General features: G+C 39.8%; 1 protein-coding gene across 3 annotated transcripts in view; it reads right to left on the bottom strand.

Moving 5' to 3' along the window:
• PCDH17 (protocadherin 17) overlaps window positions 1-12,500 on the bottom strand; it is a 436,503-nt gene that overhangs the window by 181,932 nt on the left and 242,071 nt on the right. The gene's annotated exons all lie outside the window — the stretch shown is intronic.

Genomic DNA, 12,500 nt, shown 5'->3' with positions numbered 1-12,500 from the left:
ATATGCATACATGTGTTTGTGTGCACTCTTCACAGGTGCACACACACAGTGTGTGTGTGTGTGTGTGTGTGTGTGTGTGTGTGTGTGTGTGTGTGTGTGTGCGGCATGCGCGTTTGTGTGTTTTGTGAGGAAGACTGAGGAAGAGTGGGTATTTTGGAGAAGAGAAGATTAGCAATTTTTTATAGATAAAACTCTAATTATTTAATAAAACAGATTTTAACTAAAATCACTTCACTGCTGGGACTCAGGCAGATATACTGCTGTTAATAAAATTTAAAATTACCCATTACATGGCAAGTGAATTTAGACAAATAGTTTCATGTTGTTTTTTCCCCTAGGCTTTTCTCCCTGAAACTTTGTGAAGAACAAGGGTAATGGCTGCACACGATTGCTTTCATCTTTAGAATTAATTCACAGCAGCACAGAGTTTGATCAAAAGAATGAAACTACATGGTCACATCTGAAAATGAAACTAATGATCTTCAGAGCACTGAAACCTGAATACAGAAATTAACAACTGCAACTTTCTGTTGTCAAATGTTTAAAGCAATTGAACATGCACTCCAAAGCAGTTGGATGCACATATAACCTATTTCTGTGTATATTTTATGCACTGCTCCAAGATAAAAAAGGACTTTTGTTTTCATGAAAGCACATAGTATCCTGGAAAGTATTTTTCTTTCATAACCAGGTCTCCTTTGTTTCCGCACCTCGTTTTTTTTTCTGGGAATGGTGATCTATTCATGATATAAATTAGTTCAAAATATGACAAAACCATGAATCCATTCATCCACAACCATTTTTTTGCATTTTCCACATAGTTTGGGATGTCACTTCAACTGTAACAATCATCTTGAGCCAAGGTCCACACCATGGGACAGAAAGCAGCTGGTTACAAACAGGGCATAATTGGTTAATAAAGCTAATATCTCAGGTAGCAGTCAGTGTTGATTTCCCAAAGTTTATATAAGGAATCCCTTTAATTATGGACCATATAGACACTAAAAATGATTCTGCATTCAATCTCATTGACTGTTTTGAGACTTACACTCTAATACCCTATCATTTTGTCTTTGACTGTTAAATCTGAGACACACTCCAGCAAAATATCCATATTAAAAAGGCTATAAATGTTTTATTAACCTTGTATGGTTCCATATCTTTAAAATATTGTTTTCATATTTTTGATGTTTATACTACTTAAGACACACTCACACACACACACACACACACACACACACACACACACACACACACACACACACACACACACACACACACACATCTGTATTTCTGTGTTTGTGTGTGTGTGTGGGGGGGGTGTACGCATGTGCCTATGTATATGCAGATAGATATATGCATGTTTTAGCCTGCCTATTTTCTGCTCCAGCCTCCACAGCACAATCCCGGGGGAGAAATGGATAGTGGGAGAGATTCTGGAAGATCATGGCAGGACTGAGAAGCTTTTCAATTGCTGTGTACTCCCTCTCTCTCTAGTAACAGTTATGGAAATAGGTTGTGGTGGGGATGTTTGGAATTGTAGTGCAATGCCTGTTAATATTATAGTGGAACATTTATTGGTAGTAAGTTAGAACACAGTGTAGCATTGCAAAATGTATGACCAGGCTCAACAGACAATTAAAACTGCAAATAGCTGGGTGTTCTATCATTTGTGTGGCTGACCTCCAATCTGTGACTCTGTTCTGTAAACAGTGGAACAATGGTCTACAATGGTGTACAATGGTGAGAACAATGGAAGCATCTGTTAGTGACAATATCCATCAGCATGTATAGTTGGTGAATTCAAACAGAGGTGCAAAGGAAGATCACAGACAGCAGTGCCTTACTAAAGGACATGTGCAATGACCCAAGCAATATGTATTATCTGCCAAACCTAAACAGATAAAAAAACATGACAAAAAAATGTGTTTGAATTTGGCAAGTCAGCATACCAGAAGCAATCAGACTGAGCAGGCTGGAAAGAAATCCATACCGTATGTTATAATACATTAATATTATTCTGAGTCATTGTGAGTGAACAATTAATTTGGTGATACTCTTTTTTTTTTTTCCACTGTTAACATCAAACCAAGGCAGTTTTTCAGGACTGTGATTCAAGGTGATTTTATTTTTCTTTTTTTTTGACCCTGCTACCTGCCAATCATCAGCCCCCTGCTAGATAAATAATCCATTCATTCCCCATCACCAGGGTGATACCAGATCATCTGGCATTCGTGAAGGGTGGTTCAGCTTTTTTACTTGAAGGCCCTAACTCCATCCATGTGCTTGGCAAACATTCTCTTACATTAACAACTGGAATGATTAGAATCAACCACTGGAATGCATAACTTACCAGAGTATGACGGAGTTCAAAGGTTCATAGGTTGGTACTGGGCTATCTGCCCGAAGGCATATATTAGCCCAGCCATGTTGTGCGGTATTCACCACCCATTTAGTAGCTCCCTAGACCCTTGTACTAGCAGCTAGTACCCTTGGTCCCTATCTAGTAGTGCTGTTGGTGTGATCCCCGGTGTGAACTTACTGTTACCCATCCACTCATCAAGGTTCCTCTTGAAGAGTGATAGTGAGGAGCTCTGTCTTATGTAGTTTTCCTGACAATATCTCCAAAATACACTTTCCTAACATATATTCTTTCAAATATACTGCAGCTTGCAGCATTGAAACACTTTATTTTCTTTGCTCTTCTGTAAAGCTAAGCATCTTGAGATTTGTTTCATGGAGTATTTCAGAACAATGCGCATCATCCAGTACTGCAAAAGTAACAATTTTCTGTTGTGTCACAGAACCTTCTGCAAAAAAATAGCCCCTAATAATATTTCCTAAGAACAGTAGTAAGTTGGTTGTTATATTACTCAATGTCTCGCTGTTTTGCAAATTGTATGGAATGCTAGATGGACTATACATTTGTGATCATAGTCTCACACGCCTGCATGTCTAGAAAAATGAAGATAAAAAAACATGAAACAATCATCAGCAAATGTTACCTGCATCCCTTTATAATGCTGGTAATTATGACGTACTACACCTCCTTCTAAAGATATTTCCATAGCATCTGAAAACATCTAGCTCAGTTGCAGGCACATAGCCTATATTACTACAGACTGTCAGCAGTTCGTCTGTCATGTCTCATGTGTGCTGCCATTGTCATTCATAATTCTGATGACTGATTACCTGTGTTGAACATGATAGTTTGCATGGTAATTGCTTACCATCATATGCCTACACTGCTCTTCCTCCGTTCCACAGGAATTAAAACAGTGATGGATGGGAGACTCTGAGCAGATGACCTACATGGCTTTTATGTTTAGGCATAATTTATAGAGAAAGACACACATTCAATTGTCTGAGTCCCATTTCTTAAATAAACATAAACATTTTTGGTAACCATCACATTTTTACTCAAAAGAAAACGCAGTTGCCAGAAGCATCTTCATTCTTGCATCACAGAAGAAGCATTATGATACAGGCTCAACAGCAGTATGCTGTGACTGAACAATCGAGAAAAGGAGTTTTAAGGTTTAAATCCCAAAGAAGTGGATTAAAAAAGTCCCAGTGAAGAAATAATACCCTTACAGCAGCTCTGATTTAGCACATAATAATTTTTTCATTCTGTATTTTTTACCCTTCTGCCATGTCAAACATTAAGCCTCCCACAAATACATTTGAGACCAGTGCATCCCTAGTGGTAAGAAAGCCTCAATGCGGGGACATCTCTCCGATCCCTTATAGTGCTAACTCAGATTGCCTGTCATCCTGACAGATTTCAGAGACTTTGTGCCACAGCTAGATTCTTAACAAATAAGGACATCTAATATGTATTAAGTTCCTAACTTTTCATTACTGTTGTTATAGGGGCAATGCATCATAGCAAGGATCAGATATACCCCAATATCTGAACATTGCATGCTCCTCTTTCATCCACATACAAGGGCTACCATCAGCAGCTTGTTGGGTCATGCCCATGTACACTCCTAACCTGTCTGTTCACTTGCAAAGGTCAAGTCATGTTTGGAGAAGTGGGTGCAGCTAGCCAAGTATCACCATCCCTCTTCCATAGGATGGCTAAGTCTATCGTTCCTGGCTGAGCCATTAAGTACCTAAACCTGGACTGTGGTTAAAGTGTTATCCCTCTATACCACCAGTAAATGTAATTTAGCACATAATCTTTACTCAGTACTTAGTTTCACTTTATTCTATTATTCTGTGGGGTGGCATCATGACTGTCAGAACAAGAAGTGCCAAAAGTCACAGTGACATGAAACAAGCAGAATGACCAGCTACTAATGGAAAGGAGCAATTAATGGGAAATAGACATTTCAATGCATCATAAACATATTTGGTACATTTCTGAATTCTGACAGATTTTTATTTTATGTTATTTTATTTTATATTTATTATTTTGCACTTATTCCTCTGCTAACCATCAAAACCTCCCTTCAAGCTGCTCTATAGATCTGACCATTTCTCTGGTTGTGAATTCCTCAGCCCGTTCATTTCTCTGGGGTAAGTGCAGGACCTGCTTTTCATCAGCTGGTACCCTACGCAAAAGGGTCCCACAGCACCCCCCACACCAGCCTATGCCCCCATACTGGTCTACCCGCACTATCCAGATTACTTTTTTTGTGTGTTTTTCCTCACAGTTTGTCTTACTCTTCAATTTATGTATTTATTCAACACATTTTAAAGAAAACATTTAGTTACTACAAAAATAGTAAACAAATAAATACTGGAAAATTGCCCATACTAGAGTGTGCCCTAGGCAGCTGCCTAGTTGTCTTATGCCTAAGGCTGACTGTGGGTAAGTCTCAAAGGATCTATGAATGTAGACTATCCTCCATGTGCTGGTTATCAAGTATATGTGCTATAGGCCCTATGCTACTCTGAGAATGTGTAGAATCCAGAGTTTGGAATGCAATGGCCTTTTGTGAAGTATGTCCGTCTGTCTTCATGCAAATTATTCAGTTGGCTTTGACCCCATGAGACAGCCCTTAGAAGGATCCCAAGTCTCCATCCAGGGCTCTAGCAAACAGACTGTTCTTACACACTTGCTTCCCATTCACCCCCAACAAGGACAGCTGTGTAAGCTAAGCCTCCGATTTCTTCTCCTTTCTAAGGTGCCTTGATTGCTAATTAGACTGAGGTCACCTGGGTCAGAGTGAGGGTTTTATCCATCAATGCCAAGGCAGCTAGAAGCAGCATTCTTGCAAGGCTCAGAGACACATTGTTTGGAAATGCAGTTCATTCAGTTAATTTTGAGGGACATGACATGTTTAATATAACTATTCATTTAATTAAATCAGTAACACTTTGTTGTTCACAAAGTAATTCCTCTTGAGGTATAATAATTTAGTCTCTGTTCAAATGACAGTCCTTTGGGTAACATACATTTAACTACATCAACTTTTTAATTCTTGGTAGTTGTGAATCCTTTTGTGTTGTTATTACATTAATACCCATAAAATGCATCATATGGTAACTTCATGCATAGTCAGTATGAGTAGTGAATGGATATGCATTACCAAAGAGTGTAGCTTTGAACTTATTACTTTTGTATCTTATACAATGTATATCATTTATCTGTATTTATGATTTAGATAACCCCTCTTTGTATTGCAGTTATCCTCTCAGATTTTTGGCATAGTGCATTGATTCTAAACAGGACATCCTTGGAATGGCTTTGTCTTATATTCTCCATATTAGTCTACATGACATATTGTACAGTGAAACTATTCCCAATTTTTGTAGAAAAAGATTGTCTTCAGAAGTATTCCTATTTAACTTTTGAATAGTTTCCTTCAGTATAACCAGGTGATGCATGTGGCTGTTCATTCATAATTATCTAAATTAGATCATATGCAATGGGAGACAGTTTTATTGCTTGAAGCATTCCCACTATTTGAAAAAAAAAATCTTCAATAATATTTATTTTTATGTATTCAGTGTTGCAATGCATAATTTGCTGAACTTGAATCACCTTTTATTTATTTATTTAGTGATAAATGTTTTGTCAAACATAATAACACATGGGAAGTAACAATTTGTCTGTGAGCTGTAGAAACCATGAAGGTGATTACATCTGAAAAGAGTTTCAGGGATTCTCTTTGGTGGGAAATAGATTAAGGGCTAGAAAAGGGCTTTTTTGTACTTCGATTATAATTTTTTTTAGCACCTTGTGTTTGCTGAAAGGAGTCCCGATAAAATGTACTTCAACTATTTAACCGTATACATATTTTCAACTGTATCCAGCTATAGTGCTCTTGTAATTCATAAACAGAAATACATGATTCACCGGAATAGCTGACAAGTAAATGATGTTTGGCAACAAACTAAGTTGTCCCGGCACATCTTCATGAGGAGGGTTAGGTCACTATTAGATGGAGTTATATGGGTAAGGAGGAGAAAAATTTAAATGGACGCAGGGATAGTTGGGAGGGAATGAGATAAGGATGGGTGGGGCTTAAGAGATTTAGTCTAGTGTAGCTGGGTAAGCAGTCACATTTTGGCGTGAACTTGCTAAGGTGAGTTCATGCCCAATATGACCTGTGGATTCTTCAGGGGACCAGGTAGACCTTGGTGCTAGTGGGGGTTTGGAAGGTCAGGGGCAGGTGGTTTGTGTAGTAAATAATTTATTTATTTTGCCAGGGCTATGTTGGGGTGTTGTTGTGAGTCATAGTTCTGGTCCTTCTACTTTAGATCAGCTAGGATTGGTGATTGTGAATGAGGAAAGGTGGTTTGAGTTTGGCCGTTTTGACCATCATACATCAGTATTCCTGCTGGTGCAAAACCTTTGCTGTTAGCTTGTGAAAGGTGTGCGAACGGCATTGGAGATTGGGGGTAACTCTCCCTGTGTCGGAATTGATCCGTTTCATTATGAGGTGGTCTTTCTGGTGGGGAGCGGTTACTCATTGTGCATGCGGCGGCAGGCATTGTGGTATGCATTTCAAGTGCTACTGGGGTGTGATGCAGCAGAGTACCTCATAATGGCAGTTTAGAGATAAGAAACCCATGGTGCCCACTATTTCTGAATGTCAGATTAGAAGGAATATTTATAGATTGGTCTTTGTGTTCATTCAAGTCCACATTTGACTGATATAAACTCCAAGAAAGTTTAGCAGCTTCACCATGAGTTATTAAAGTATTAATTGAACTGTATTGGTAATGTAGGAGTCGGTTCCTGGTCACAGAATAAACGACTGTCATTTGGAGTCTGACAGCAGAATTTATGAACTGGTTACTACCCTTGTGTATGGTCTACTGAGCTATATTGTTAGTTCAAAAACAGTGCCTTGTGACTTGCATTTTCTTAGTCCTTAATGTTTACACACCACAGTTAAGGCACCACAACTACTCTGAGGTCTGTGTTACTGCTTGGTCATTCTGGCCGTTTGAAGGTTTGGATGTCATTCGCGGGCTTTGAGGCATAGGAGTAATGGCTCGTTGTTGAGTTCGGTTGTTAGCGGTGACATCATCCTGGGAGCTGGTGCGCCGACTGCTAGTGTGCAGGGTTTGGTTGCAACAGATTGTTTTTTTGACTGGATTTTTGGGCTGCTTCTTGGTCCCGTTTTGCTTTGCTGTCCACAGTGCTTGCTGTGTGTGACAGCACTGGTGTCAAGGCCTGGCGAGAATTAAAGCTCTATGGAGTGTTTTTTTAAGAAGATGGGTGATGAATTGTTGATGTGGTATGTGGCGAAGATGGTTGTATGTTTTTTATAGATTTTCTTTTTGTTTTCTTCACAGCTATTGAAAACCAATGGCCTGTGTGACATTTGCGTGGCCGCCATGTTGGTGGGATGCTTTTTTTTCAATGTAGTGATTCTTCTCCAGGAATGAGATGTGGGATGGAAAGATTGCTTTTGCTCCTGGAATATACAGGGCTATGGATGGGGATGGAATAGTTGTGTGGATTTGAAAAGTCATTTCTTTCTTGCAGTGGACATGCAGCAGATGTGAACAGGTTTGTAGGAGTGCTCGTTCTGAAATGCATTTTTTTTTCTCAATAAGGTAGGAAAATGTTTTTGGGCTGGAAGGAAATACCTTTTGCACAGTCTATATAAAAAAAAGGAAGTCCATAAATGATGTAGCCAAATGAGAGAAATCTGGGTTTTATGTATTGGAATTTGTATACATTGGAAAGGTTGGAGGTCCTTTGTTTTTCCTGGAATTTCAGAGGTGGTTTGGTTTTGATGTGTGGAGATTGGGTGGAGTCTTGCAACTGCTGAGAATTGATGAGTATCTCTCTCTCCTAAGCATTCTATCGCTGCTGCTTTGAAGAGGGTCTAAAAGTGTATATTACTTGTAAAGGAACTGCTGGAACTGCAGTTGTTGAGGTTGCAGTGTGTGGTGCAGTCGCGGCGGTCTCTCGTCTGGCCGTGGGTTGGGGGTCTGTTCCTTGAGTGTTTTGTGGTTTTTCTGATGGGTTGATGGCATTGATCTGAGGACTGGAGTCACTGGGTGGCAGCTTGTGGGGGCTGTTCTGTTGGACTGAGCCACGTTGTTTCTGGGTTTGTGCATTTGTGGGAGCAGTGCTTGCATGACTTGTATTTTCTAGGGTTTTCCTGACAGATCGGGTCCTTATACTGTGGGCAAGGAAGTACCATTGATGGTGGTGGTACCAGCTTCATCCTTTGATACTCTGGCAGTTGTGGGAGGAGTAGCATTGCCAGTGGTGGACTTTTGCGGGCTGTTAGCTAGTTTGGCATCATGGATGTGCTCCGTGCATGAGCAGTGGGGTACCAGCCTGTCAGAGGTGCACGTGGATCAGTCTTCAGCAGGGTGTTCAGAATTTTGCCTCATGTCTGGTCTGTTTTTATCAGGGAGTTGTGTTTCTTGGCTAATCAGTGAAGGTGGATAATGGAAAATGGTGACAGTAATTGATTTTTGGACTTTGTACCATTCAGGACATTCATGCTAATGCAGTCATATATTTTACAGCTGAAGTGGGGGGGGGGGTGTCCAATGGTTGTCAGTTTGCACCTTGAGGAGCCATGTCTGTTGAATGTCAAGTGCCCAGAAAAGAAAAAAAAAAAAAAAGAAAATGATCTTAATTTGGAGGTGGGCCGCAAGTGTTCCAGGCCTGTACTGCTTGCTTGTTCATGGGTGGTGAGGTCATTGTATAAAGACAAATCTTTGTTGCTTATGCTGAGTAGTGCCCTTGTAATTGACTAGGCACTAATTCTGGCCACTGGCTGGTGTTCCGTGTGCAGAAATTTGTAAATATTATATGCAGAAATACAAGAGGGACACATTGGTTAGGTAAACTGAAGTAAAACAGGACCCCTTTAATAAGAAAACAGATTTAATGTTGCAGAGGAAATTCATTGTCATGTCTGCATTACATAAAAGAGTTGATTTGGAGCCTTCTGTAGCTTGACATCAGTATGAATTCATTGGTGGTATGGTTAGCATTGCCCTGACTATCAGAACAGTACAGTGGTTGAGCGGTATGGTTTGTCCCTCCGTTAAGTTTTTTGGCAGTGAGGTTAGCTTGGTGGTGCATTTAGCATACCATATATTCTGATACGTATATTGTTAAATATTTCTGTTGTGAATGATTAATACTACCTAATGGCATTTTATAGATTTGCTGCATTGAGTTTAATTGTTCCATATTAGGTTGTTTAGTGTGCCTCATTTGGAGATGGAAGGTTAAGAGCTAGGCAGATGGTTTACAATATAAGTTAGTTTGACTGATTCAGGGAGCTAATTGATATAGTCTGTAATCACAAGGTTACCCTGGTTGTGGATATTGATAGGTCTCTTCATGGGTGGGGTTTTAGTTTTGACATGCTCAACCGGTAGTTAGTTATACATTCCTTCCCAGGTTGTCAGGATAGGTTGTTATTGAAGATGTCTTGGAAGGTGTGTTACGTATTTTGGATTATTTACATGTCTTTTCTTTCTTGCAGATGGGGTCTTGGAACACGGCGGCTGTAATTTGTAAAAGATGGGTATAAGGTGGAGCCTTCTCTTTACATATTAGAGAGTTTTAATTTTGTCCTTTTGTTTTTAGATGGTGGAGTGCTGAGTACCACTTGTGAAGATACACAGTGAATGCACAGATGATGGAAGCAATGTCAAGTGGGAAGGTTACTCATGAGGAGCATGAGTGGGCAACAGTTACTGACGGAAATGGCAGAAGTGCAGAAGGCATCATGAGGTGGCTTGGAAAGGTGATTTGAAAGATGATGTTTGGATAGGACGGATGTTCTTGCTACTGGAATGGGGCATAAATAGAGTCTGAGTAATCACCTTAGTAAGGCATGTTTCAGCTCTTTATTTACTTGGTGGGAACTGATTATTGTGTTGGTATAAGGGACAAGTAAGGACCAGTGAAGTTCAATTCTTGCTTTTTTGGAATCATGGGGTGGTAGTATTCACTTATCCAGTTGTTGATCGGTAGGTGGGGGGAGGGCCAATGAGGTGTTTGATGTGATGCTGAAGTTTGTGCCTAATGGGGGGCATCTTTGGGGTGACAAATTTGTCCTTTGAATAGGTAGGTTTGTATAACATACCAGGTTAAGGTTCACAGAATAGCACAAGGATCATCGCACTAGGGGTCTGGGTGGTTTTGCAGATAGGGTTTGAGGAAGCATGGTAGTTAGATCACTGTGTTGAGGTAGTTTAGAAACTGGGTGCGTTGTTTCAGGGGAGTTAGAAGGTTCAACGGATGCTTGGTTGCAGGATAAGGCAGCTGTAGGACAGGTCTTAATTACCTGCTAGTGGTATAGGTAACATAAGAAAGACAGCTTTCGAGGTGAAGACTAGGGACAAACATGGGTTAAGAATGGTCTAGTATTGAGTGAATTTAGGGTTTATGGCTGGGCATGTAGATTACTTCATTGCTGAGCACAGGCGAGTTTGCGGGAACTTGGTAAAGGGGTGCTGATTTTCTGCCAGCTAAGGTTAGGACATTAAAGTTTTGGAATTAGATTATTCCCTACAGTAATGGGCTGAAAGCGTATGTATTCTCTTGGTGTGGGTGTTCCAATGGCACAGTGGGGTCATGGTAATCTTACTTTATTGGTTTCATTAGGGTGTGTTTCAGTGATGGTATGGCAAAAGGGCATATGACAGGATGCCAAGGTGTTTTACAGATGGGTACACCAAATGATGTTTGGCTTGATCCTTCCCTTTAAGGGAAGTAGTGGGTGAATAAATTTGGGTAGAAAGGAGGGGGAACAGACTGGTCAGGCTAGTTGGTGGAGAAGAGGGATAGGTTTGCCCTCTTCTGTTCCCCCTCTGATGTCTGGATGTTCATTTCAAGGATCTGGGGAAAGGAAAATGAGCCATAGCAGGAAGCTTGCTGAATACATAAGCAAGCTGAGGTAAGGATGCTGCTTATTTGTTGGAAGGTAATTTAATGAATGGTGTCTGAAGTGAGATGAGACTCTGCTTCATGAGTAAAGTAAGCGAGCAGGGGTATGGACCCTGCTTGTTGGGCAGGGTTAGTAGGTACGCTGCCCTGATTAACATTACAAGGATGGTTGTTGGCAGGGTGAGTAGGTACGCTGCCCTGATTAACATTACAATGATGTTTCATTAGTAAAGTAAGTGAGCAGAGGTATGGACGCTACTTACTGGGCCAATGTGAGTAGGTATGCTGCCCCGATTAACATTACAAGGATGTTATGCTGTGTTTAGAATCAATTGGATTATGAATAGTTGTAACTAATAAATTTGGTGAATGAAGCTATGTTATTGAAATCTAATAAAGGTCGTCAAATGTCATTTGGTGTGATGTGTTTATTGAAGGGGACCGGGACAACTGGCAGGTTTTATTCTTATGCATTAAATCCTAGGCCATTGTTGTCACAGTTTATAAAAAAGCAGACTTATTTATTGGTAAATGTGCCACATGTTTACTTAGCTAGCAAGGCTTAGAAGTGTGCGCTCAAGTAAAGAGAGGTAGAGTGCACTCACTCCTATTATCTTATGAAAATTAATGCTAAACATTTTTCTGAGCATATGGCATTATTTAGCAACAAAAGGACCAAAAATGCAGTGAACCAAGTTAGTTATGGGTATGACCATTGTGAACTCCTATGCAAATATTGTATTAAGTTAATGGTAAAAAGAGTATGTATTACATGAACAAACACTGTTCAGTGATAAGGTCCTATTCTTTAAGTGTTTCGTGGATGATGTCTTCCTAATTTGGAAAGGAAGTCAGTGTGAGCTGGAGTTATTTGAGGATTGTTTGGATGGCACAGAGAGTTTTTTTAAAGTTTAAGCTCAATTCTTCAGAAAAAGAAATACTTTTTTTAGATGTTAATGCACTTTAAATTTGCTATTAAGCTTTTAAGAAGCTACGAGCATTTCCAAGACTGAGTATTTGTTTTGCTTCATATGGCATTATTTCAAAGAAGAACTTTTTATTTTAGTTGGGCCAGTTCGCAGTATGTAAAAGACAGAGTACCTGGAAACTTTTTAAGTCAAGTGAAATAAAACAGCTGGCTGTACACAGAAATGATTACAATCCA

The sequence above is a fragment of the Protopterus annectens genome, chromosome 5.part0 (genome assembly GCF_019279795.1).
Source record: "Protopterus annectens isolate FY-2018-M chromosome 5.part0, PAN1.0, whole genome shotgun sequence".
Taxonomy (NCBI): domain Eukaryota; kingdom Metazoa; phylum Chordata; order Ceratodontiformes; family Protopteridae; genus Protopterus; species Protopterus annectens.
This window is presented reverse-complemented; position numbering and strand designations above follow the sequence as displayed.